Source organism: Dermacentor albipictus, chromosome 3 (genome assembly GCF_038994185.2).
Source record: "Dermacentor albipictus isolate Rhodes 1998 colony chromosome 3, USDA_Dalb.pri_finalv2, whole genome shotgun sequence".
NCBI lineage: Eukaryota > Metazoa > Arthropoda > Arachnida > Ixodida > Ixodidae > Dermacentor > Dermacentor albipictus.
The window spans coordinates 156,180,201-156,202,598 of NC_091823.1; the positions used below are offsets into that span (position 1 = coordinate 156,180,201).

The 22,398-nt window shown below is 50.0% G+C and overlaps 1 protein-coding gene and 15 non-coding genes across 16 annotated transcripts in view; 1 reads left to right on the forward strand and 15 right to left on the reverse strand.

Annotated features, from left to right (window-relative positions):
• The window catches only part of LOC135920590 (uncharacterized), an 80,867-nt gene that overhangs the window by 14,386 nt on the left and 44,083 nt on the right, over positions 1 to 22,398 (forward strand). The window lies entirely within an intron of this gene.
• On the reverse strand, positions 1,346 to 1,417 carry TRNAD-GUC (transfer RNA aspartic acid (anticodon GUC)). The gene has a single exon. It is a non-coding gene; the product is annotated as a tRNA-Asp (tRNA).
• On the reverse strand, positions 1,582 to 1,653 carry TRNAD-GUC (transfer RNA aspartic acid (anticodon GUC)). Its single transcript has one exon. It is a non-coding gene; the product is annotated as a tRNA-Asp (tRNA).
• Positions 1,817 to 1,888, reverse strand: TRNAD-GUC (transfer RNA aspartic acid (anticodon GUC)). The gene has a single exon. It is a non-coding gene; the product is annotated as a tRNA-Asp (tRNA).
• Positions 2,049 to 2,120, reverse strand: TRNAD-GUC (transfer RNA aspartic acid (anticodon GUC)). Its single transcript has one exon. It is a non-coding gene; the product is annotated as a tRNA-Asp (tRNA).
• Positions 2,285 to 2,356, reverse strand: TRNAD-GUC (transfer RNA aspartic acid (anticodon GUC)). The gene has a single exon. It is a non-coding gene; the product is annotated as a tRNA-Asp (tRNA).
• On the reverse strand, positions 2,520 to 2,591 carry TRNAD-GUC (transfer RNA aspartic acid (anticodon GUC)). The gene has a single exon. It is a non-coding gene; the product is annotated as a tRNA-Asp (tRNA).
• On the reverse strand, positions 2,753 to 2,824 carry TRNAD-GUC (transfer RNA aspartic acid (anticodon GUC)). Its single transcript has one exon. It is a non-coding gene; the product is annotated as a tRNA-Asp (tRNA).
• On the reverse strand, positions 9,296 to 9,367 carry TRNAD-GUC (transfer RNA aspartic acid (anticodon GUC)). Its single transcript has one exon. It is a non-coding gene; the product is annotated as a tRNA-Asp (tRNA).
• Positions 9,537 to 9,608, reverse strand: TRNAD-GUC (transfer RNA aspartic acid (anticodon GUC)). The gene has a single exon. It is a non-coding gene; the product is annotated as a tRNA-Asp (tRNA).
• TRNAD-GUC (transfer RNA aspartic acid (anticodon GUC)) lies at positions 10,961 to 11,032 on the reverse strand. The gene has a single exon. It is a non-coding gene; the product is annotated as a tRNA-Asp (tRNA).
• Positions 11,194 to 11,265, reverse strand: TRNAD-GUC (transfer RNA aspartic acid (anticodon GUC)). Its single transcript has one exon. It is a non-coding gene; the product is annotated as a tRNA-Asp (tRNA).
• On the reverse strand, positions 11,661 to 11,732 carry TRNAD-GUC (transfer RNA aspartic acid (anticodon GUC)). The gene has a single exon. It is a non-coding gene; the product is annotated as a tRNA-Asp (tRNA).
• TRNAD-GUC (transfer RNA aspartic acid (anticodon GUC)) lies at positions 18,204 to 18,275 on the reverse strand. Its single transcript has one exon. It is a non-coding gene; the product is annotated as a tRNA-Asp (tRNA).
• On the reverse strand, positions 18,445 to 18,516 carry TRNAD-GUC (transfer RNA aspartic acid (anticodon GUC)). The gene has a single exon. It is a non-coding gene; the product is annotated as a tRNA-Asp (tRNA).
• Positions 19,636 to 19,707, reverse strand: TRNAD-GUC (transfer RNA aspartic acid (anticodon GUC)). The gene has a single exon. It is a non-coding gene; the product is annotated as a tRNA-Asp (tRNA).

Consider the following 22,398-nt stretch of genomic DNA (forward strand, 5'->3'; position numbering starts at 1 on the left):
TTTTCTTTAAGGCTTGCTAGGCCAGGTGGGCAAACTTAGTCATCCTCGCCGGTAGCTTCGCTAGTATTACTTGAGCTGTTGCGACTGGATGGCATTGGCTTCAAGGACTCCTGGTCCTCGTCCCTAATGCCACCTGTAGTCTCCCCGGTGGCATCTACTACCTCTGTAGAATACATGAGATGGTCCAGTTGTGGCTCGTCTGCGCTATATTGCCCAGAACGAAGCTTATTGGCGTAGGTGGACACGCAGGCGTCCGCTGAGTGACCAAATCGGTGGCACTGTAGGCATCTCGGTGTGCTGCATTGTCGCCGAACGTGTCCCACGCGCTTGCAATGAAGGCACAGCGGAGGCCTACCGGGGATAAGTACGAGGCACTGGTGTCCATAAATGGACATAATGTGCGGTATTGAGGTTACGGTGATAGTGTCCTTGAGCACCAAGGAAACCTCCCGGTTTGTTGTCACCCACTGTTCCATGCCAGTGCATCTCCATACTTCTCTCTCCACCGACTTCACCTGACCATAGGCCTGGAACGCCTCTTCAACGCGTCGTGGTTCAAGGTGAGGTGGAAGCCATAGTAATTTTAGCTTGATGTTTTTAGTCTCCGGATCTATCACCATGCACTTCAGCCCTTTGACACGGAGCTCACCACAGGCGACGAGAGTTTGTTTTGCCGCACTACAAGCGCAAGTAACCATCCATACATGGCTCATTTGATACTGTCCGACACCTACAATATCTGAAGTATTCACTGCCTCAAGCAGAGCACCTCGGAAGTCGGGAGCACGGTATGGTCTGCCACTCAAGTCCGCATGAAGGAAAATAGAATTCAAAACATCGTTACCGGTTGGTAGACGTGGGAGGACAACTTTGTAGCTTGCATCTTCGTTCAAAAACGGGGTCGACGATCCTCGGCCTGGGGCCGATACGCGGTTTCCAGCAGAAAGCATTTTGGAGCACAGCCGTTCCACACGGCTTCTTCTTCTCAATCGCAAATGAGTTGGCGCAATCGTGCCCGCAAGTGGGAAAAAATAGAGACAGCTACTGGAGAGGTGCGCCGAGTGCACCGCCGCGAGCGCCTGCAAACAAGAAGGGAAAAAAAAGAAACACTCCCCGTCGGGGAATCGAACCCCGGTCTCCCGCGTGACAGGCGGGGATACTGGCCACTATACTAACGAAAAGACATGCGTGGTGTCAGCTAAAGCAGTATATACAAGAGTTGAAAAAAAAATCGCGAATGAGTCGGCGCAATCACAAGTGGGAAAAAATAGCGACAGCTACTGGAAAGGAGCGCCGAGTGCACCGCCGCGAGCGCCTGCAAACAAGAAGGGAAAAAAAAGAAACACTCCCCGTCGGGGAATCGAACCCCGGTCTCCCGCGTGACAGGCGGGGATACTGGCCACTATACTAACGAGGAGACATGCGTGGTGTCAGCTAAAGCAGTATATACAAGAGTTGAAAAAAAAATCGCGAATGAGTCGGCGCAATCACAAGTGGGAAAAAATAGCGACAGCTACTGGAGAGGAGCGCCGAGTGCACCGCCGCGAGCGCCTGCAAACAAGAAGGGAAAAAAAAGAAACACTCCCCGTCGGGGAATCGAACCCCGGTCTCCCGCGTGACAGGCGGGGATACTGGCCACTATACTAACGAGGAGACATGCGTGGTGTCAGCTAAAGCAGTATATACAAGAGTTGAAAAAAAAATCGCGAATGAGTCGGCGCAATCACAAGTGGGAAAAAATAGCGACAGCTACTGGAGAGGAGCGCCGAGTGCACCGCCGCGAGCGCCTGCAAACAAGAAGGGAAAAAAAGAAACACTCCCCGTCGGGGAATCGAACCCCGGTCTCCCGCGTGACAGGCGGGGATACTGGCCACTATACTAACGAGGAGACATGCGTGGTGTCAGCTAAAGCAGTATATACAAGAGTTGAAAAAAAATCGCGAATGAGTCGGCGCAATCACAAGTGGGAAAAAATAGCGACAGCTACTGGAGAGGAGCGCCGAGTGCACCGCCGCGAGCGCCTGCAAACGAGAAGGAAAAAAGAAACACTCCCCGTCGGGGAATCGAACCCCGGTCTCCCGCGTGACAGGCGGGGATACTGGCCACTATACTAACGAGGAGACATGCGTGGTGTCAGCTAAAGCAGTATATACAAGAGTTGAAAAAAAAAATCGCGAATGAGTCGGCGCAATCACAAGTGGGAAAAAATAGCGACAGCTACTGGAGAGGAGCGCCGAGTGCACCGCCGCGAGCGCCTGCAAACAAGAAGGGAAAAAAAGAAACACTCCCCGTCGGGGAATCGAACCCCGGTCTCCCGCGTGACAGGCGGGGATACTGGCCACTATACTAACGAGGAGACATGCGTGGTGTCAGCTAAAGCAGTATATACAAGAGTTGAAAAAAAAATCGCGAATGAGTCGGCGCAATCACAAGTGGGAAAAAATAGCGACAGCTACTGGAGAGGAGCGCCGAGTGCACCGCCGCGAGCGCCTGCAAACAAGAAGGGAAAAAAAGAAACACTCCCCGTCGGGGAATCGAACCCCGGTCTCCCGCGTGACAGGCGGGGATACTGGCCACTATACTAACGAGGAGACATCCGTGGTGTCAGCTAAAGCAGTATATACAAGAGTTGAAAAAAAAATCGCGAATGAGTCGGCGCAATCACAAGTGGGAAAAAATAGCGACAGCTACTGGAGAGGAGCGCCGAGTGCACCGCCGCGAGCGCCTGCAAACGAGAAGGAAAAAAGAAACACTCCCCGTCGGGGAATCGAACCCCGGTCTCCCGCGTGACAGGCGGGGATACTGGCCACTATACTAACGAGGAGACATGCGTGGTGTCAGCTAAAGCAGTATATACAAGAGTTGAAAAAAAAATCGCGAATGAGTCGGCGCAATCACAAGTGGGAAAAAATAGCGACAGCCACTGGAGAGGAGCGCCGAGTGCACCGCCGCGAGCGCCTGCAAACAAGAAGGGAAAAAAAAGAAACACTCCCCGTAGGGGAATCGAACCCCGGTCTCCCGCGTGACAGGCGGGGATACTGGCCACTATACTAACGAGGATTTTTTTTTTCTTTATTACCGGTTTCGCAACAACAATACACTTACAACACATGAAAAGTCAAGACAGCGTTATAATATACTTTGTCAACACAATGAGCGAAAAGCCATCAGTCATGTTGTGACTAACGTTGTCACTTAAAATTCCCTTAGTGTGACTAAGGGTTCTACCCTGGCTACCCAGGGAGAAAGACATTCTTTTGTTTTTTCAACTTCTAATAACCGAGCAATGCTCTCTCGAAAGTACAGCCTTGCTGGTCTTCCGTCCGGTTCACAGTAGAAGCCAGCCATTCGTGAGCGCCATATACTGTGCAGGCCTGTCAGCATGATTAGGTCGAAAGGTACTCCTTCTTCATTGTCTATGGCAAGGTACCTAATTCCATGCGCGTCTAGTGGGAATTCTTTTTTGATTGTCCTCTGCAACACATCCCACAAGAACACTGCATTCCAACAGTGAAGGAAAACGTGGTCGATCGTTTCCGGCTTTTTGCAAATAATGCAGTGAGACCCCCATGGCATATAAAACCCACGCTCCTCTAAGAAGGTTCTTACAGGGAGAGTTCCGGTATGCAGTTTGAAAAAGAAAGTTTTTGCACTTGGTGCTACTTGCATTCTTTTAACCCGTTTGAGTACGTTCTGGCCCAGGCCTGTGCTGTATATCGCCCTGTACAACGGTATTGGTAACACTATATCACATAAGTCTTTATACAGTTTCCTCTTTTTAACAGAATATAAGTAATCATTAGAAAAACGCGCACACAAAAATCGCACACTCGCCACTACTTCCCGAAAAAAACCTTGTGCCGTCCCCGTCAGGACTTCCGTGCTAATAACATATTCAGGTAGCAGTCGCCCTAATCTGGCCTGGCACACCGTTTGCAGAAATGGGTCGCTGACCTCGCGAAAAAAGAAAAATCTATTAACTAATTGTTTGAGAAAAAGGTGTGCCAGTCCAAGTCCCCCACACTTTACACTCCTGAACAAATTTGTACGACTGCACCTTTCCCACGTAGATCCCCACACAAAGATCGCAAAAACCCTATGAAGTTTCTGCACATTTACCCTAGAACAGTGCATCACTTGTATCACATACCATAGTTTAGCCACAAAAAACATGTTACACACGGTCGCCCTCGCAAACATGGAGAGATAATTCGCCCTCCAAGCATTCCCCTTTTCGCGTAAGAGTTCTGCTTGTTGCTGCCAGTAGTCATTATTATTTTTGTAGACCTCAAGTGGGACACCAAGGTATTTCACAGGCGTTTTCTGCCATACAACATTGGCAAAAATGCCCGGGGTGGACGGCCACACGCCGTGCCAAAATCCCAGACACTTTCCCCAGTTTACTCGGCTTCCTGTAACGTCGCTGAAAAATTTAACACTTCGAATGGTTTCTTCAATGCCTTCGTAGTCAATACAACATACCGCCACATCATCGGCATATGCAAGCAGTTTTACCTCTGAAGATTGTAAGCAAAAACCACGGATAGAATTATTTTCAATTATTGACAAACATAAGGTTTCAATATATATACAAAACAAAAGTGGACTGATGGGACAGCCTTGACGCACGGAACGCTGCACTTTAATGGGGGCCCCCAATTCTTTGTTAATAATTAGTCTGGTAGAGCAGTTCCGATACGCCAGAGCTACACCATCCGTGATGACGGATCCGACATTAATGTGTTCCAACATTGCAAACAAAATAGCATGCGCTACGCAATCAAATGCCTTCTCCAGATCCAGCTGAAGTATGGCCACACACGCTTCAAGAGTGTCACAACACTCAAGAACTGAGCGCATCTTGTGAATATTCGTCGCTATAGTGCGACCCTTAATTCCACACGTTTGGTGTGGTCCGACTATGTCTTTGACAACCGACTGAAGTCTAGCTGCTAAGACTTTCATTAGTATCTTATAGTCTACATTTGTGAGTGCTATCGGTCTGTATGATGTTACACTTTTCAACTTATCTACATCCTCTGTCTTCGGGATCAACACCGTGTGTGATTGACCGAAAGATGGCGGTAACGCCTTACCATCGTACGCTTCGTTAAAAATTGCTACAAGTACCGCTGACACTTCCTTTTTAAACCACTTGCACCACAGAGCGCAAAGCCCATCAGGGCCAGGTGACTTGCCAGGATTCAAATTGTCAATGGCGCGTTCCACTTCAAAAACAGTTATCGGCGTTTCTAATGCAACTTTTCTTTCTTCAGTCAGTTGAGGCATTCTTTTCAAGAAGTTCGTCTTAAACCGTTCTAGGTCCACCTGCCTAAATGCGAACAGATTTTCGTAGTGTTCAAAAAACGCACGTGCGATACTATCATTATCTGTAACTTCGTTACCACCCACCTCGATCACGTCAATATGATTTCGTCGAGCGTGCGATTTTTCCAGTCCCAGCGCCATTTTTGTGGTCGCCTCCCCTATCGCAAAGGATTCGGCTCGAGCACGAACAATCGCTCCGCGATAGCGTTCCTCATCATGCAGTTCAAGTTTCTGTTTAATATTCCGTATATCGCTTTTGTATGCTCCCGGTTCTTGGCACTCCAGTTCTGTCAGCTTTTCCAAGATTATTCGCAGTTCCTTCTCTTTCTTTTTTGTTTCATGCATTATTGCGACGGAACGATCGATGGCTTTCATTTTAATGCACTGTTTAAACTCTTCCCATCGATGTTTTAATTCACCCTCGCCACTCATTAGAATTTTTTTGATGCAGTCCGATACATATTCTCCGAAACTTTCGTCAGTAGTTAAGTTTGAATTCATTTTCCACAGCTCCCAAGAGAAGCTGCCGCCTTTTCCCTTCCTTCCTATGTCGCATTTAACCAGACAATGATCAGTGAAGAAAATAGGATATACACTGTAACTATTACACGTTGGTATTGCTTGAAGCGACAAGTAAATTCGATCTAAGCGCGCGTGGCTATTTCCTTGGAAGTGCGTGAAACGCACATCTCGCGTCCCTACCATACATTCAGCCACATCCACTAATTCGTATTCAGTAATTATCTCGTTCAAAACATCCCTACTTTTATCGCTCCTTAATGCTCTATTAGAGCGATCTCGGGCACTGAGAACACAATTAAAATCACCTAACAGCACCATCTGCTTTTCGGAAGATATATACTCTTTTAACATGGAAAAAAACAAAGCCCGTTGCTCCAACGCATTTGGTGCATAAATACATACAACCCGCCATTCAATTCCATGCAAAGCAAAATCACAGAAAACTAATCTACCGGATGGACATGAATAAAAACCTTGCACCGTTACACCGGGTAATTTTCTAACAAACAGCACGCAGCCCGCCGACGTCCCTAAGGCGTGGCTCACTACCGCGTAGTACCGTGGCGTAAACCGCTGCACCATGCTGCGGGTCTCTTCATCACCATCTACTTTTGTCTCTTGCACGGCTAACACGTCAAGGTCATAGTCCACCAGCAGCCTACACAATTGGCTCTGCTTTCGCTTGGCGGCCAGACCTCGAACGTTTAGCGTGGCCAATCTAAGCGACGGGTTGGGAGCCATGATTATAGGCCTAGTGAAAAGATTTGGCCCGGAGCATGGTGTTTACCTTTTGCGCCTAGCACACGGCTAGACGCCCCCGGAGCCACCCGGTGGACCGGTACCACTGGAGAGCGGTGGCAGCTTCTTCTCGGACTTCTTGTCTGCGTTAGCGGTGTTCGGTCGTGGCTTGTAGCTGCTGCGCCTGCCCGTTGGCGTCTTCGAAGGCGGCCCGTCTTCCCCTCTTCCTTGGTTCGCTGCGCTGCTGTCCGTAGCCTTCTCAAGAGGCCGTTTGACCGAGGCTCCGACATTGCTGCTCGTAGGGTCACTCTTCGCCGACTGGTCCTCAGCTGTCTCCATTTGCTCGCTGGCTTCCGTTAGGCTGCTCTTGCTTTCTTCCTTGGTCTCTTCGGCTGGCTCTTGTGCCGCATCTTCCGTAGCGTTTTCCCTGTCCGGTGGTGTCCCCGCGCACGCATCAGGTGCAAGCCCACCGCCTACAGCACATGGGGTTGCCTGGTCTCCTGCCCCTTTCGCCGCGTCTTCGGCCTCGGCCGCATCCATCACCAACCTTGCCGTGTCGTCGCCTTCGGCTGGCCCAGTCATAGAGGCGTATGTACGTACGCACTGGTCCTCGGCGTGTCCAAACCGACGGCATTGCGAGCACCGGGGAACCTTGCAGTCTCTTCGTACGTGACCGGTGCCTTGACAGCGCAAGCACTGCATTGGCCTGCCAGGAACGACGACTAGGGCCAGCTCACCGGCGACCCTAATTTGGTGCGGAAGATCTTCCACCTTCACGCCGCTGTTGAGCTTGAGCAAGACGGACCGTGTAGTCGTCCCCTTGTCGCTGATACCCTGAACTCGCCATCGCTCTCGGGTCACTTGTACGGCTTTACCGAAAGCCGCCAACGCCGTTCTTACATCCTCATCGGCCACACCATGTATTAACCAATGAAGACGCAGCCGCACCTGCTGGTCTTGAGGGTCGACCACGATACAGCGCCGCCCCTTTACCTTCAGCTCCTTGACTTCCAGCATCCTTTTCGTGGCGTCCGCGGTGTTCATGGTCACAGCCCAGACGTGGTTAATCTGGTAGGCCCCCAGGGCCAGCACTTCCGGCAACAATCCTGTTAGGCCAAGAGCGTCCCGGAAATCTTCTACTTTGTAGGGTCTAGCTCGCACGTCGCCGTGCAAAAACACGGTGTTTAGCACGACGCGCCCCTTTGGCAGTAGAGGCAAAATAATCTGATAGCCTGCGTCATCTTCAGTGTTCCACCTGTTTCCGCGGCCAACAAAGGCCGCTGTCGCCGCTCCACTGGAGCTCATGATTCGCCGTCCGTCACGCTCGGTGGCCGGAAGTAGAATGACTATACTAACGAGGAGACATGCGTGGTGTCAGCTAAAGCAGTATATACAAGAGTTGAAAAAAAATCGCGAATGAGTCGGCGCAATCACAAGTGGGAAAAAATAGCGACAGCTACTGGAGAGGAGCGCCGAGTGCACCGCCGCGAGCGCCTGCAAACAAGAAGGGAAAAAAAGAAACACTCCCCGTTGGGGAATCGAACCCCGGTCTCCCGCGTGACAGGCGGGGATACTGGCCACTATACTACCGAGGAGACATGCATGGTGTCAGCTAAAGCAGTATATAAAAGAGTTGAAAAAAAAATCGCGAATGAGTCGGCGCAATCACAAGTGGGAAAAAATAGCGACAGCTACTGGAGAGGAGCGCCGAGTGCACCGCCGCGAGCGCCTGCAAACAAGAAGGGAAAAAAAGAAACACTCCCCGTCGGGGAATCGAACCCCGGTCTCCGGCGTGACAGGCGGGGATACTGGCCACTATACTAACGAGGAGACATGCGTGGTGTCAGCTAAAGCAGTATATAAAAGAGTTGAAAAAAAATCGCGAATGAGTCGGCGCAATCACAAGTGGGAAAAAATAGCGACAGCTACTGGAGAGGAGCGCCGAGTGCACCGCCGCGAGCGCCTGCAAACAAGAAGGGAAAAAAAGAAACACTCCCCGTTGGGGAATCGAACCCCGGTCTCCCGCGTGACAGGCGGGGATACTGGCCACTATACTACCGAGGAGACATGCATGGTGTCAGCTAAAGCAGTATATAAAAGAGTTGAAAAAAAAATCGCGAATGAGTCGGCGCAATCACAAGTGGGAAAAAATAGCGACAGCTACTGGAGAGGAGCGCCGAGTGCACCGCCGCGAGCGCCTGCAAACAAGAAGGGAAAAAAAGAAACACTCCCCATCGGGGAATCGAACCCCGGTCTCCGGCGTGACAGGCGGGGATACTGGCCACTATACTAACGAGGAGACATGCGTGGTGTCAGCTAAAGCAGTATATAAAAGAGTTGAAAAAAAAATCGCGAATGAGTCGGCGCAATCGTGCCCACAAGTGGGAAAAAATAGCGACAGCTACTGGAGAGGAGCGCCGAGTGCACCGCCGCGAGCGCCTGCAAACAAGAAGGGAAAAAAGAAACACTCTCCGTCGGGGAATCGAACCCCGGTCTCCGGCGTGACAGGCGGGGATACTGGCCACTATACTAACGAGGAGACATGCGTGGTGTCAGCTAAAGCAGTATATAAAAGAGTTGAAAAAAAAATCGCGAATGAGTCGGCGCAATCGTGCCCACAAGTGGGAAAAAATAGCGACAGCTACTGGAGAGGAGCGCCGAGTGCACCGCCGCGAGCGCCTGCAAACAAGAAGGGAAAAAAGAAACACTCCCCGTCGGGGAATCGAACCCCGGTCTCCCGCGTGACAGGCGGGGATACTGGCCACTATACTAACGAGGAGACATGCGTGGTGTCAGCTAAAGCAGTATATAAAAGAGTTGAAAAAAAAATCGCGAATGAGTCGGCGCAATCGTGCCCACAAGTGGGAAAAAATAGCGACAGCTACTGGAGAGGAGCGCCGAGTGCACCGCCGCGAGCGCCTGCAAACAAGAAGGGAAAAAAAGAAACACTCCCCGTCGGGGAATCGAACCCCGGTCTCCCGCGTGACAGGCGGGGATACTGGCCACTATACTACCGAGGAGACATGCATGGCGTCAGCTAAAGCAGTATATAAAAGAGTTGAAAAAAAAATCGCGAATGAGTCGGCGCAATCGTGCCCACAAGTGGGAAAAAATAGCGACAGCTACTGGAGAGGAGCGCCGAGTGCACCGCCGCGAGCGCCTGCAAACAAGAAGGGAAAAAAGAAACACTCCCCGTTGGGGAATCGAACCCCGGTCTCCCGCGTGACAGGCGGGGATACTGGCCACTATACTACCGAGGAGACATGCATGGTGTCAGCTAAAGCAGTATATAAAAGAGTTGAAAAAAAAATCGCGAATGAGTCGGCGCAATCACAAGTGGGAAAAAATAGCGACAGCTACTGGAGAGGAGCGCCGAGTGCACCGCCGCGAGCGCCTGCAAACAAGAAGGGAAAAAAAGAAACACTCCCCGTCGGGGAATCGAACCCCGGTCTCCGGCGTGACAGGCGGGGATACTGGCCACTATACTAACGAGGAGACATGCGTGGTGTCAGCTAAAGCAGTATATAAAAGAGTTGAAAAAAAAATCGCGAATGAGTCGGCGCAATCACAAGTGGGAAAAAATAGCGACAGCTACTGGAGAGGAGCGCCGAGTGCACCGCCGCGAGCGCCTGCAAACAAGAAGGGAAAAAAAGAAACACTCCCCGTTGGGGAATCGAACCCCGGTCTCCCGCGTGACAGGCGGGGATACTGGCCACTATACTACCGAGGAGACATGCATGGTGTCAGCTAAAGCAGTATATAAAAGTGTTGAAAAAAAAATCGCGAATGAGTCGGCGCAATCGTGCCCACAAGTGGGAAAAAATAGCGACAGCTACTGGAGAGGAGCGCCGAGTGCACCGCCGCGAGCGCCTGCAAACAAGAAGGGAAAAAAGAAACACTCCCCGTTGGGGAATCGAACCCCGGTCTCCCGCGTGACAGGCGGGGATACTGGCCACTATACTACCGAGGAGACATGCATGGTGTCAGCTAAAGCAGTATATAAAAGAGTTGAAAAAAAAATCGCGAATGAGTCGGCGCAATCACAAGTGGGAAAAAATAGCGACAGCTACTGGAGAGGAGCGCCGAGTGCACCGCCGCGAGCGCCTGCAAACAAGAAGGGAAAAAAAGAAACACTCCCCGTCGGGGAATCGAACCCCGGTCTCCGGCGTGACAGGCGGGGATACTGGCCACTATACTAACGAGGAGACATGCGTGGTGTCAGCTAAAGCAGTATATAAAAGAGTTGAAAAAAAAATCGCGAATGAGTCGGCGCAATCGTGCCCACAAGTGGGAAAAAATAGCGACAGCTACTGGAGAGGAGCGCCGAGTGCACCGCCGCGAGCGCCTGCAAACGAGAAGGAAAAAAGAAACACTCCCCGTCGGGGAATCGAACCCCGGTCTCCCGCGTGACAGGCGGGGATACTGGCCACTATACTAACGAGGAGACATGCGTGGTGTCAGCTAAAGCAGTATATACAAGAGTTGAAAAAAAAAATCGCGAATGAGTCGGCGCAATCACAAGTGGGAAAAAATAGCGACAGCTACTGGAGAGGAGCGCCGAGTGCACCGCCGCGAGCGCCTGCAAACAAGGGAAAAAAAGAAACACTCCCCGTCGGGGAATCGAACCCCGGTCTCCCGCGTGACAGGCGGGGATACTGGCCACTATACTAACGAGGAGACATGCGTGGTGTCAGCTAAAGCAGTATATACAAGAGTTGAAAAAAAAATCGCGAATGAGTCGGCGCAATCACAAGTGGGAAAAAATAGCGACAGCTACTGGAGAGGAGCGCCGAGTGCACCGCCGCGAGCGCCTGCAAACAAGAAGGGAAAAAAAGAAACACTCCCCGTCGGGGAATCGAACCCCGTCTCCCGCGTGACAGGCGGGGATACTGGCCACTATACTAACGAGGAGACATCCGTGGTGTCAGCTAAAGCAGTATATACAAGAGTTGAAAAAAAAATCGCGAATGAGTCGGCGCAATCACAAGTGGGAAAAAATAGCGACAGCTACTGGAGAGGAGCGCCGAGTGCACCGCCGCGAGCGCCTGCAAACGAGAAGGAAAAAAGAAACACTCCCCGTCGGGGAATCGAACCCCGGTCTCCCGCGTGACAGGCGGGGATACTGGCCACTATACTAACGAGGAGACATGCGTGGTGTCAGCTAAAGCAGTATATACAAGAGTTGAAAAAAAAATCGCGAATGAGTCGGCGCAATCACAAGTGGGAAAAAATAGCGACAGCCACTGGAGAGGAGCGCCGAGTGCACCGCCGCGAGCGCCTGCAAACAAGAAGGGAAAAAAAAGAAACACTCCCCGTAGGGGAATCGAACCCCGGTCTCCCGCGTGACAGGCGGGGATACTGGCCACTATACTAACGAGGATTTTTTTTTTCTTTATTACCGGTTTCGCAACAACAATACACTTACAACACATGAAAAGTCAAGACAGCGTTATAATATACTTTGTCAACACAATGAGCGAAAAGCCATCAGTCATGTTGTGACTAACGTTGTCACTTAAAATTCCCTTAGTGTGACTAAGGGTTCTACCCTGGCTACCCAGGGAGAAAGACATTCTTTTGTTTTTTCAACTTCTAATAACCGAGCAATGCTCTCTCGAAAGTACAGCCTTGCTGGTCTTCCGTCCGGTTCACAGTAGAAGCCAGCCATTCGTGAGCGCCATATACTGTGCAGGCCTGTCAGCATGATTAGGTCGAAAGGTACTCCTTCTTCATTGTCTATGGCAAGGTACCTAATTCCATGCGCGTCTAGTGGGAATTCTTTTTTGATTGTCCTCTGCAACACATCCCACAAGAACACTGCATTCCAACAGTGAAGGAAAACGTGGTCGATCGTTTCCGGCTTTTTGCAAATAATGCAGTGAGACCCCCATGGCATATAAAACCCACGCTCCTCTAAGAAGGTTCTTACAGGGAGAGTTCCGGTATGCAGTTTGAAAAAGAAAGTTTTTGCACTTGGTGCTACTTGCATTCTTTTAACCCGTTTGAGTACGTTCTGGCCCAGGCCTGTGCTGTATATCGCCCTGTACAACGGTATTGGTAACACTATATCACATAAGTCTTTATACAGTTTCCTCTTTTTAACAGAATATAAGTAATCATTAGAAAAACGCGCACACAAAAATCGCACACTCGCCACTACTTCCCGAAAAAAACCTTGTGCCGTCCCCGTCAGGACTTCCGTGCTAATAACATATTCAGGTAGCAGTCGCCCTAATCTGGCCTGGCACACCGTTTGCAGAAATGGGTCGCTGACCTCGCGAAAAAAGAAAAATCTATTAACTAATTGTTTGAGAAAAAGGTGTGCCAGTCCAAGTCCCCCACACTTTACACTCCTGAACAAATTTGTACGACTGCACCTTTCCCACGTAGATCCCCACACAAAGATCGCAAAAACCCTATGAAGTTTCTGCACATTTACCCTAGAACAGTGCATCACTTGTATCACATACCATAGTTTAGCCACAAAAAACATGTTACACACGGTCGCCCTCGCAAACATGGAGAGATAATTCGCCCTCCAAGCATTCCCCTTTTCGCGTAAGAGTTCTGCTTGTTGCTGCCAGTAGTCATTATTATTTTTGTAGACCTCAAGTGGGACACCAAGGTATTTCACAGGCGTTTTCTGCCATACAACATTGGCAAAAATGCCCGGGGTGGACGGCCACACGCCGTGCCAAAATCCCAGACACTTTCCCCAGTTTACTCGGCTTCCTGTAACGTCGCTGAAAAATTTAACACTTCGAATGGTTTCTTCAATGCCTTCGTAGTCAATACAACATACCGCCACATCATCGGCATATGCAAGCAGTTTTACCTCTGAAGATTGTAAGCAAAAACCACGGATAGAATTATTTTCAATTATTGACAAACATAAGGTTTCAATATATATACAAAACAAAAGTGGACTGATGGGACAGCCTTGACGCACGGAACGCTGCACTTTAATGGGGGCCCCCAATTCTTTGTTAATAATTAGTCTGGTAGAGCAGTTCCGATACGCCAGAGCTACACCATCCGTGATGACGGATCCGACATTAATGTGTTCCAACATTGCAAACAAAATAGCATGCGCTACGCAATCAAATGCCTTCTCCAGATCCAGCTGAAGTATGGCCACACACGCTTCAAGAGTGTCACAACACTCAAGAACTGAGCGCATCTTGTGAATATTCGTCGCTATAGTGCGACCCTTAATTCCACACGTTTGGTGTGGTCCGACTATGTCTTTGACAACCGACTGAAGTCTAGCTGCTAAGACTTTCATTAGTATCTTATAGTCTACATTTGTGAGTGCTATCGGTCTGTATGATGTTACACTTTTCAACTTATCTACATCCTCTGTCTTCGGGATCAACACCGTGTGTGATTGACCGAAAGATGGCGGTAACGCCTTACCATCGTACGCTTCGTTAAAAATTGCTACAAGTACCGCTGACACTTCCTTTTTAAACCACTTGCACCACAGAGCGCAAAGCCCATCAGGGCCAGGTGACTTGCCAGGATTCAAATTGTCAATGGCGCGTTCCACTTCAAAAACAGTTATCGGCGTTTCTAATGCAACTTTTCTTTCTTCAGTCAGTTGAGGCATTCTTTTCAAGAAGTTCGTCTTAAACCGTTCTAGGTCCACCTGCCTAAATGCGAACAGATTTTCGTAGTGTTCAAAAAACGCACGTGCGATACTATCATTATCTGTAACTTCGTTACCACCCACCTCGATCACGTCAATATGATTTCGTCGAGCGTGCGATTTTTCCAGTCCCAGCGCCATTTTTGTGGTCGCCTCCCCTATCGCAAAGGATTCGGCTCGAGCACGAACAATCGCTCCGCGATAGCGTTCCTCATCATGCAGTTCAAGTTTCTGTTTAATATTCCGTATATCGCTTTTGTATGCTCCCGGTTCTTGGCACTCCAGTTCTGTCAGCTTTTCCAAGATTATTCGCAGTTCCTTCTCTTTCTTTTTTGTTTCATGCATTATTGCGACGGAACGATCGATGGCTTTCATTTTAATGCACTGTTTAAACTCTTCCCATCGATGTTTTAATTCACCCTCGCCACTCATTAGAATTTTTTTGATGCAGTCCGATACATATTCTCCGAAACTTTCGTCAGTAGTTAAGTTTGAATTCATTTTCCACAGCTCCCAAGAGAAGCTGCCGCCTTTTCCCTTCCTTCCTATGTCGCATTTAACCAGACAATGATCAGTGAAGAAAATAGGATATACACTGTAACTATTACACGTTGGTATTGCTTGAAGCGACAAGTAAATTCGATCTAAGCGCGCGTGGCTATTTCCTTGGAAGTGCGTGAAACGCACATCTCGCGTCCCTACCATACATTCAGCCACATCCACTAATTCGTATTCAGTAATTATCTCGTTCAAAACATCCCTACTTTTATCGCTCCTTAATGCTCTATTAGAGCGATCTCGGGCACTGAGAACACAATTAAAATCACCTAACAGCACCATCTGCTTTTCGGAAGATATATACTCTTTTAACATGGAAAAAAACAAAGCCCGTTGCTCCAACGCATTTGGTGCATAAATACATACAACCCGCCATTCAATTCCATGCAAAGCAAAATCACAGAAAACTAATCTACCGGATGGACATGAATAAAAACCTTGCACCGTTACACCGGGTAATTTTCTAACAAACAGCACGCAGCCCGCCGACGTCCCTAAGGCGTGGCTCACTACCGCGTAGTACCGTGGCGTAAACCGCTGCACCATGCTGCGGGTCTCTTCATCACCATCTACTTTTGTCTCTTGCACGGCTAACACGTCAAGGTCATAGTCCACCAGCAGCCTACACAATTGGCTCTGCTTTCGCTTGGCGGCCAGACCTCGAACGTTTAGCGTGGCCAATCTAAGCGACGGGTTGGGAGCCATGATTATAGGCCTAGTGAAAAGATTTGGCCCGGAGCATGGTGTTTACCTTTTGCGCCTAGCACACGGCTAGACGCCCCCGGAGCCACCCGGTGGACCGGTACCACTGGAGAGCGGTGGCAGCTTCTTCTCGGACTTCTTGTCTGCGTTAGCGGTGTTCGGTCGTGGCTTGTAGCTGCTGCGCCTGCCCGTTGGCGTCTTCGAAGGCGGCCCGTCTTCCCCTCTTCCTTGGTTCGCTGCGCTGCTGTCCGTAGCCTTCTCAAGAGGCCGTTTGACCGAGGCTCCGACATTGCTGCTCGTAGGGTCACTCTTCGCCGACTGGTCCTCAGCTGTCTCCATTTGCTCGCTGGCTTCCGTTAGGCTGCTCTTGCTTTCTTCCTTGGTCTCTTCGGCTGGCTCTTGTGCCGCATCTTCCGTAGCGTTTTCCCTGTCCGGTGGTGTCCCCGCGCACGCATCAGGTGCAAGCCCACCGCCTACAGCACATGGGGTTGCCTGGTCTCCTGCCCCTTTCGCCGCGTCTTCGGCCTCGGCCGCATCCATCACCAACCTTGCCGTGTCGTCGCCTTCGGCTGGCCCAGTCATAGAGGCGTATGTACGTACGCACTGGTCCTCGGCGTGTCCAAACCGACGGCATTGCGAGCACCGGGGAACCTTGCAGTCTCTTCGTACGTGACCGGTGCCTTGACAGCGCAAGCACTGCATTGGCCTGCCAGGAACGACGACTAGGGCCAGCTCACCGGCGACCCTAATTTGGTGCGGAAGATCTTCCACCTTCACGCCGCTGTTGAGCTTGAGCAAGACGGACCGTGTAGTCGTCCCCTTGTCGCTGATACCCTGAACTCGCCATCGCTCTCGGGTCACTTGTACGGCTTTACCGAAAGCCGCCAACGCCGTTCTTACATCCTCATCGGCCACACCATGTATTAACCAATGAAGACGCAGCCGCACCTGCTGGTCTTGAGGGTCGACCACGATACAGCGCCGCCCCTTTACCTTCAGCTCCTTGACTTCCAGCATCCTTTTCGTGGCGTCCGCGGTGTTCATGGTCACAGCCCAGACGTGGTTAATCTGGTAGGCCCCCAGGGCCAGCACTTCCGGCAACAATCCTGTTAGGCCAAGAGCGTCCCGGAAATCTTCTACTTTGTAGGGTCTAGCTCGCACGTCGCCGTGCAAAAACACGGTGTTTAGCACGACGCGCCCCTTTGGCAGTAGAGGCAAAATAATCTGATAGCCTGCGTCATCTTCAGTGTTCCACCTGTTTCCGCGGCCAACAAAGGCCGCTGTCGCCGCTCCACTGGAGCTCATGATTCGCCGTCCGTCACGCTCGGTGGCCGGAAGTAGAATGACTATACTAACGAGGAGACATGCGTGGTGTCAGCTAAAGCAGTATATACAAGAGTTGAAAAAAAATCGCGAATGAGTCGGCGCAATCACAAGTGGGAAAAAATAGCGACAGCTACTGGAGAGGAGCGCCGAGTGCACCGCCGCGAGCGCCTGCAAACAAGAAGGGAAAAAAAGAAACACTCCCCGTTGGGGAATCGAACCCCGGTCTCCCGCGTGACAGGCGGGGATACTGGCCACTATACTACCGAGGAGACATGCATGGTGTCAGCTAAAGCAGTATATAAAAGAGTTGAAAAAAAAATCGCGAATGAGTCGGCGCAATCACAAGTGGGAAAAAATAGCGACAGCTACTGGAGAGGAGCGCCGAGTGCACCGCCGCGAGCGCCTGCAAACAAGAAGGGAAAAAAAGAAACACTCCCCGTCGGGGAATCGAACCCCGGTCTCCGGCGTGACAGGCGGGGATACTGGCCACTATACTAACGAGGAGACATGCGTGGTGTCAGCTAAAGCAGTATATAAAAGAGTTGAAAAAAAATCGCGAATGAGTCGGCGCAATCACAAGTGGGAAAAAATAGCGACAGCTACTGGAGAGGAGCGCCGAGTGCACCGCCGCGAGCGCCTGCAAACAAGAAGGGAAAAAAAGAAACACTCCCCGTTGGGGAATCGAACCCCGGTCTCCCGCGTGACAGGCGGGGATACTGGCCACTATACTACCGAGGAGACATGCATGGTGTCAGCTAAAGCAGTATATAAAAGAGTTGAAAAAAAAATCGCGAATGAGTCGGCGCAATCACAAGTGGGAAAAAATAGCGACAGCTACTGGAGAGGAGCGCCGAGTGCACCGCCGCGAGCGCCTGCAAACAAGAAGGGAAAAAAAGAAACACTCCCCATCGGGGAATCGAACCCCGGTCTCCGGCGTGACAGGCGGGGATACTGGCCACTATACTAACGAGGAGACATGCGTGGTGTCAGCTAAAGCAGTATATAAAAGAGTTGAAAAAAAAATCGCGAATGAGTCGGCGCAATCGTGCCCACAAGTGGGAAAAAATAGCGACAGCTACTGGAGAGGAGCGCCGAGTGCACCGCCGCGAGCGCCTGCAAACAAGAAGGGAAAAAAGAAACACTCTCCGTCGGGGAATCGAACCCCGGTCTCCGGCGTGACAGGCGGGGATACTGGCCACTATACTAACGAGGAGACATGCGTGGTGTCAGCTAAAGCAGTATATAAAAGAGTTGAAAAAAAAATCGCGAATGAGTCGGCGCAATCGTGCCCACAAGTGGGAAAAAATAGCGACAGCTACTGGAGAGGAGCGCCGAGTGCACCGCCGCGAGCGCCTGCAAACAAGAAGGGAAAAAAGAAACACTCCCCGTCGGGGAATCGAACCCCGGTCTCCCGCGTGACAGGCGGGGATAATGGCCACTATACTAACGAGGAGACATGCGTGGTGTCAGCTAAAGCAGTATATAAAAGAGTTGAAAAAAAAATCGCGAATGAGTCGGCGCAATCGTGCCCACAAGTGGGAAAAAATAGCGACAGCTACTGGAGAGGAGCGCCGAGTGCACCGCCGCGAGCGCCTGCAAACAAGAAGGGAAAAAAAGAAACACTCCCCGTCGGGGAATCGAACCCCGGTCTCCCGCGTGACAGGCGGGGATACTGGCCACTATACTACCGAGGAGACATGCATGGTGTCAGCTAAAGCAGTATATAAAAGAGTTGAAAAAAAAATCGCGAATGAGTCGGCGCAATCGTGCCCACAAGTGGGAAAAAATAGCGACAGCTACTGGAGAGGAGCGCCGAGTGCACCGCCGCGAGCGCCTGCAAACAAGAAGGGAAAAAAGAAACACTCCCCGTTGGGGAATCGAACCCCGGTCTCCCGCGTGACAGGCGGGGATACTGGCCACTATACTACCGAGGAGACATGCATGGTGTCAGCTAAAGCAGTATATAAAAGAGTTGAAAAAAAAATCGCGAATGAGTCGGCGCAATCACAAGTGGGAAAAAATAGCGACAGCTACTGGAGAGGAGCGCCGAGTGCACCGCCGCGAGCGCCTGCAAACAAGAAGGGAAAAAAAGAAACACTCCCCGTTGGGGAATCGAACCGCGGTCTCCCGCGTGACAGGCGGGGATACTGGCCACTATACTACCGAGGAGACATGCATGGTGTCAGCTAAAGCAGTATATAAAAGAGTTGAAAAAAAAATCGCGAATGAGTCGGCGCAATCGTGCCCACAAGTGGGAAAAAATAGCGACAGCTACTGGAGAGGAGCGCCGAGTGCACCGCCGCGAGCGCCTGCAAACAAGAAGGGAAAAAAGAAACACTCCCCGTTGGGGAATCGAACCCCGGTCTCCCGCGTGACAGGCGGGGATACTGGCCACTATACTACCGAGGAGACATGCATGGTGTCAGCTAAAGCAGTATATAAAAGAGTTGAAAAAAAAATCGCGAATGAGTCGGCGCAATCACAAGTGGGAAAAAATAGCGACAGCTACTGGAGAGGAGCGCCGAGTGCACCGCCGCGAGCGCCTGCAAACAAGAAGGGAAAAAAAGAAACACTCCCCTTCGGGGAATCGAACCCCGGTCTCCGGCGTGACAGGCGGGGATACTGGCCACTATACTAACGAGGAGACATGCGTGGTGTCAGCTAAAGCAGTATATAAAAGAGTTGAAAAAAAAATCGCGAATGAGTCGGCGCAATCGTGCCCACAAGTGGGAAAAAATAGCGACAGCTACTGGAGAGGAGCGCCGAGTGCACCGCCGCGAGCGCCTGCAAACAAGAAGGGAAAAAAAGAAACACTCCCCGTCGGGGAATCGAACCCCGGTCTCCCGCCTGACAGGCGGGGATACTGGCCACTATACTAACGAGGAGACATGCATGGTGTCAGCTAAAGCAGTATATAAAAGAGTTGAAAAAAAAATCGCGAATGAGTCGGCGCAATCGTGCCCACAAGTGGGAAAAAATAGCGACAGCTACTGGAGAGGAGCGCCGAGTGCACCGCCGCGAGCGCCTGCAAACAAGAAGGGAAAAAAAAAAGAAACACTCCCCGTCGGGGAATCGAACCCCGGTCTGCCGCGTGACAGGCGGGGATACTGGCCACTATACTAACGAGGATTTTTTTTTATTTATTTATTACCTTTCTCAGGAATGAAACAAAGCGATACAATCACAAATCCACACTACATAAGGTAATTAAAAACACTTGCCCGCTTTGGGTAAGCGTGGGTATTTAAAAGCGCTTCAGGTTTACAATAGCATCTAATACAGGTATCCATGCTGGTGGATCAATCTGTGCTTTATACATCTCACGAATAAACGCAATACTTTCTTTGAAGTACTCTCTGGCTAGCTGTGCGTTCATATCTGCATGATACATTGCCATTCTCGTTTTCCAGATGCTGTGAAGACATAAAGCCATAAACATGTCATGCGGCACTCCTTCGTCATTATCGGTTGGGAGGAAGCGGATGCCATATGAGGTAATCGGTAACTCTTTTCTTAAAGTACGTTGCAGTATGTCCCATAAGAAGGTGGCATCTTTGCAATCAAGAAAAATATGGTCGATAGTTTCTGGTTGCTTGCACAATAAGCAGTTTATCGTCCTAGGCACGAAGATACCCTTCTGCTCTAACCACGGTTTAACGGGCAGAGTTCCGGTGTGCAAGTAAAAGAAAAACGTTTTCACCGTGGACCGTACTGGCATCCGCTTCACCCTTTTCAGTACGTCTTTGCCTGCTCCTATTGACAACATGGTGCGATACAGTGGTTCTGGCATACATACATCAACAACATCTTTGTACAGTTTCTTTCGTGTGAGTTTACTTAGATACTGTAATGAGAACCGTGCTGCGAGGAACTCGTAAGACCAGACGACTACTCGCAGGAAGCCTCGTACTTTCGGCCCATCAACCCGATCAGACGACACAATGAACGCTGGCATAACGTCACACAATCGCATTTGAATCACAGTACGTAGGAAGGCATTGCTTTGCTCTCGCATAAAGAGAAATCTGGACACTACCTGTTTTAGAAACAAATGCGCCAAGCCCAGTCCGCCACTTTTCACTGACCGGAATAAATTTGTGCGGCTTGTACGTTCCCAAGTTGATCCCCATATATACACTGCTAGCACTCTGTGGAGTCTTTGAATGCTTGCTCTCGTCGCACACAGTACTTGCAGAACGTACCAAATCTTGGCTACAAGAAAAAGGTTACATACTGTTGACCTTGCAAATATAGATAAGTCTCTCCCTCCAAATTTGGTCGATTTTTCTTTTATTTGTTCCGCTTCATTTCTCCAATAATCAGTAGTGTCTTTGTAGTGATTTAAAGGAACCCCGAGGTATTTCGTTGGCGAAACCGTCCACTGCATGCTTTCAAAGACGTCCGGAGTATCGTCCCAATCCCCATGCCAAAAGCCCAAAGATTTGCTCCAGTTGATAACGCTTCCGGTCACTTTACAAAAACTCCTCGCCACACTGATGGCATTCCTGACACTGTCTTGGTCAGAACAGAAAACTGCAATATCGTCAGCGTACGTAAGTAGCTTAACCTCGCTTGTGCTCAACCTAAAACCTTTTATGGCACTCGATGACATGATTTTCAACCAGAAAGGCTCCAGGTACAGCGCGAACAGTAAAGGAGACAAAGGGCATCCTTGCCTAACAGATGACTTTATCTGGAAACTGGCAGTTAATGATTTATTAATTTTAATCCTGCTAGAAATGTCTGCGTAACACATTTCTATACCTTCTGATAGGACCTTTCCGACATTGATGTGTTCTAGAATGTTGAAAAGGACTTTATGCACAACTCTGTCGAATGCCTTCTCTAAATCCAGTTGTACCATGGCGACCCTCCCGCAGTACGCATCACAGCACTCCAGGACGGTTCTAGCCACGTGTATGTTTGTTATAATGGACCTTCCTTTTATGCCGCAAGTCTGATGCGACCCCACAAGCCTGGTTATAACACTTTGCAGTCTCCTGCCCAAAACTTTAGCGAATATCTTGTAGTCCGTGTTCGTTAGTGTTATCGGTCGATAGGCTCGTACAGAGAGCAAGGCAGCCGGATCCTCTGTTTTTGGAAAAAGTACAACATGGCTCTGCCTGAAAGAAGGAGGCAACTTCTTTGTTCTGTATGCCTCCTTTATTACGTTATGCAGGACAACTGCTATCTCCGTTTTAAAAGCCTTGTAGAATTCTGAGCCAAAACCATCAGGGCCTGGCGGTTTCCCTGTACTCAATTCATCGATTGCCCCCTCAAGCTCTGCAACGCTGATTGGTGCTTCGAGATTCGTTTTAACTTCTGCTTCAAGTTTTGGCATGTGTCTCAAGAAATCGCTTTGAAAACCTTCCGCAATCTGTGGTTCGCGGCCTACTAAATCACGATAATAATCAACAAATGCGCGACGTATCAGTTCCTCGTCTTGCACAACTTCATCTCTGTACATTATCGCTTTTATTTCGTTGCGCGACGCATAGCTTTTTTTCATCTGATAGAGCGCGTTTGGTGGGGGTTTCATCCATATACATTTTTTCCGCACGTGCTCGTACAACTGC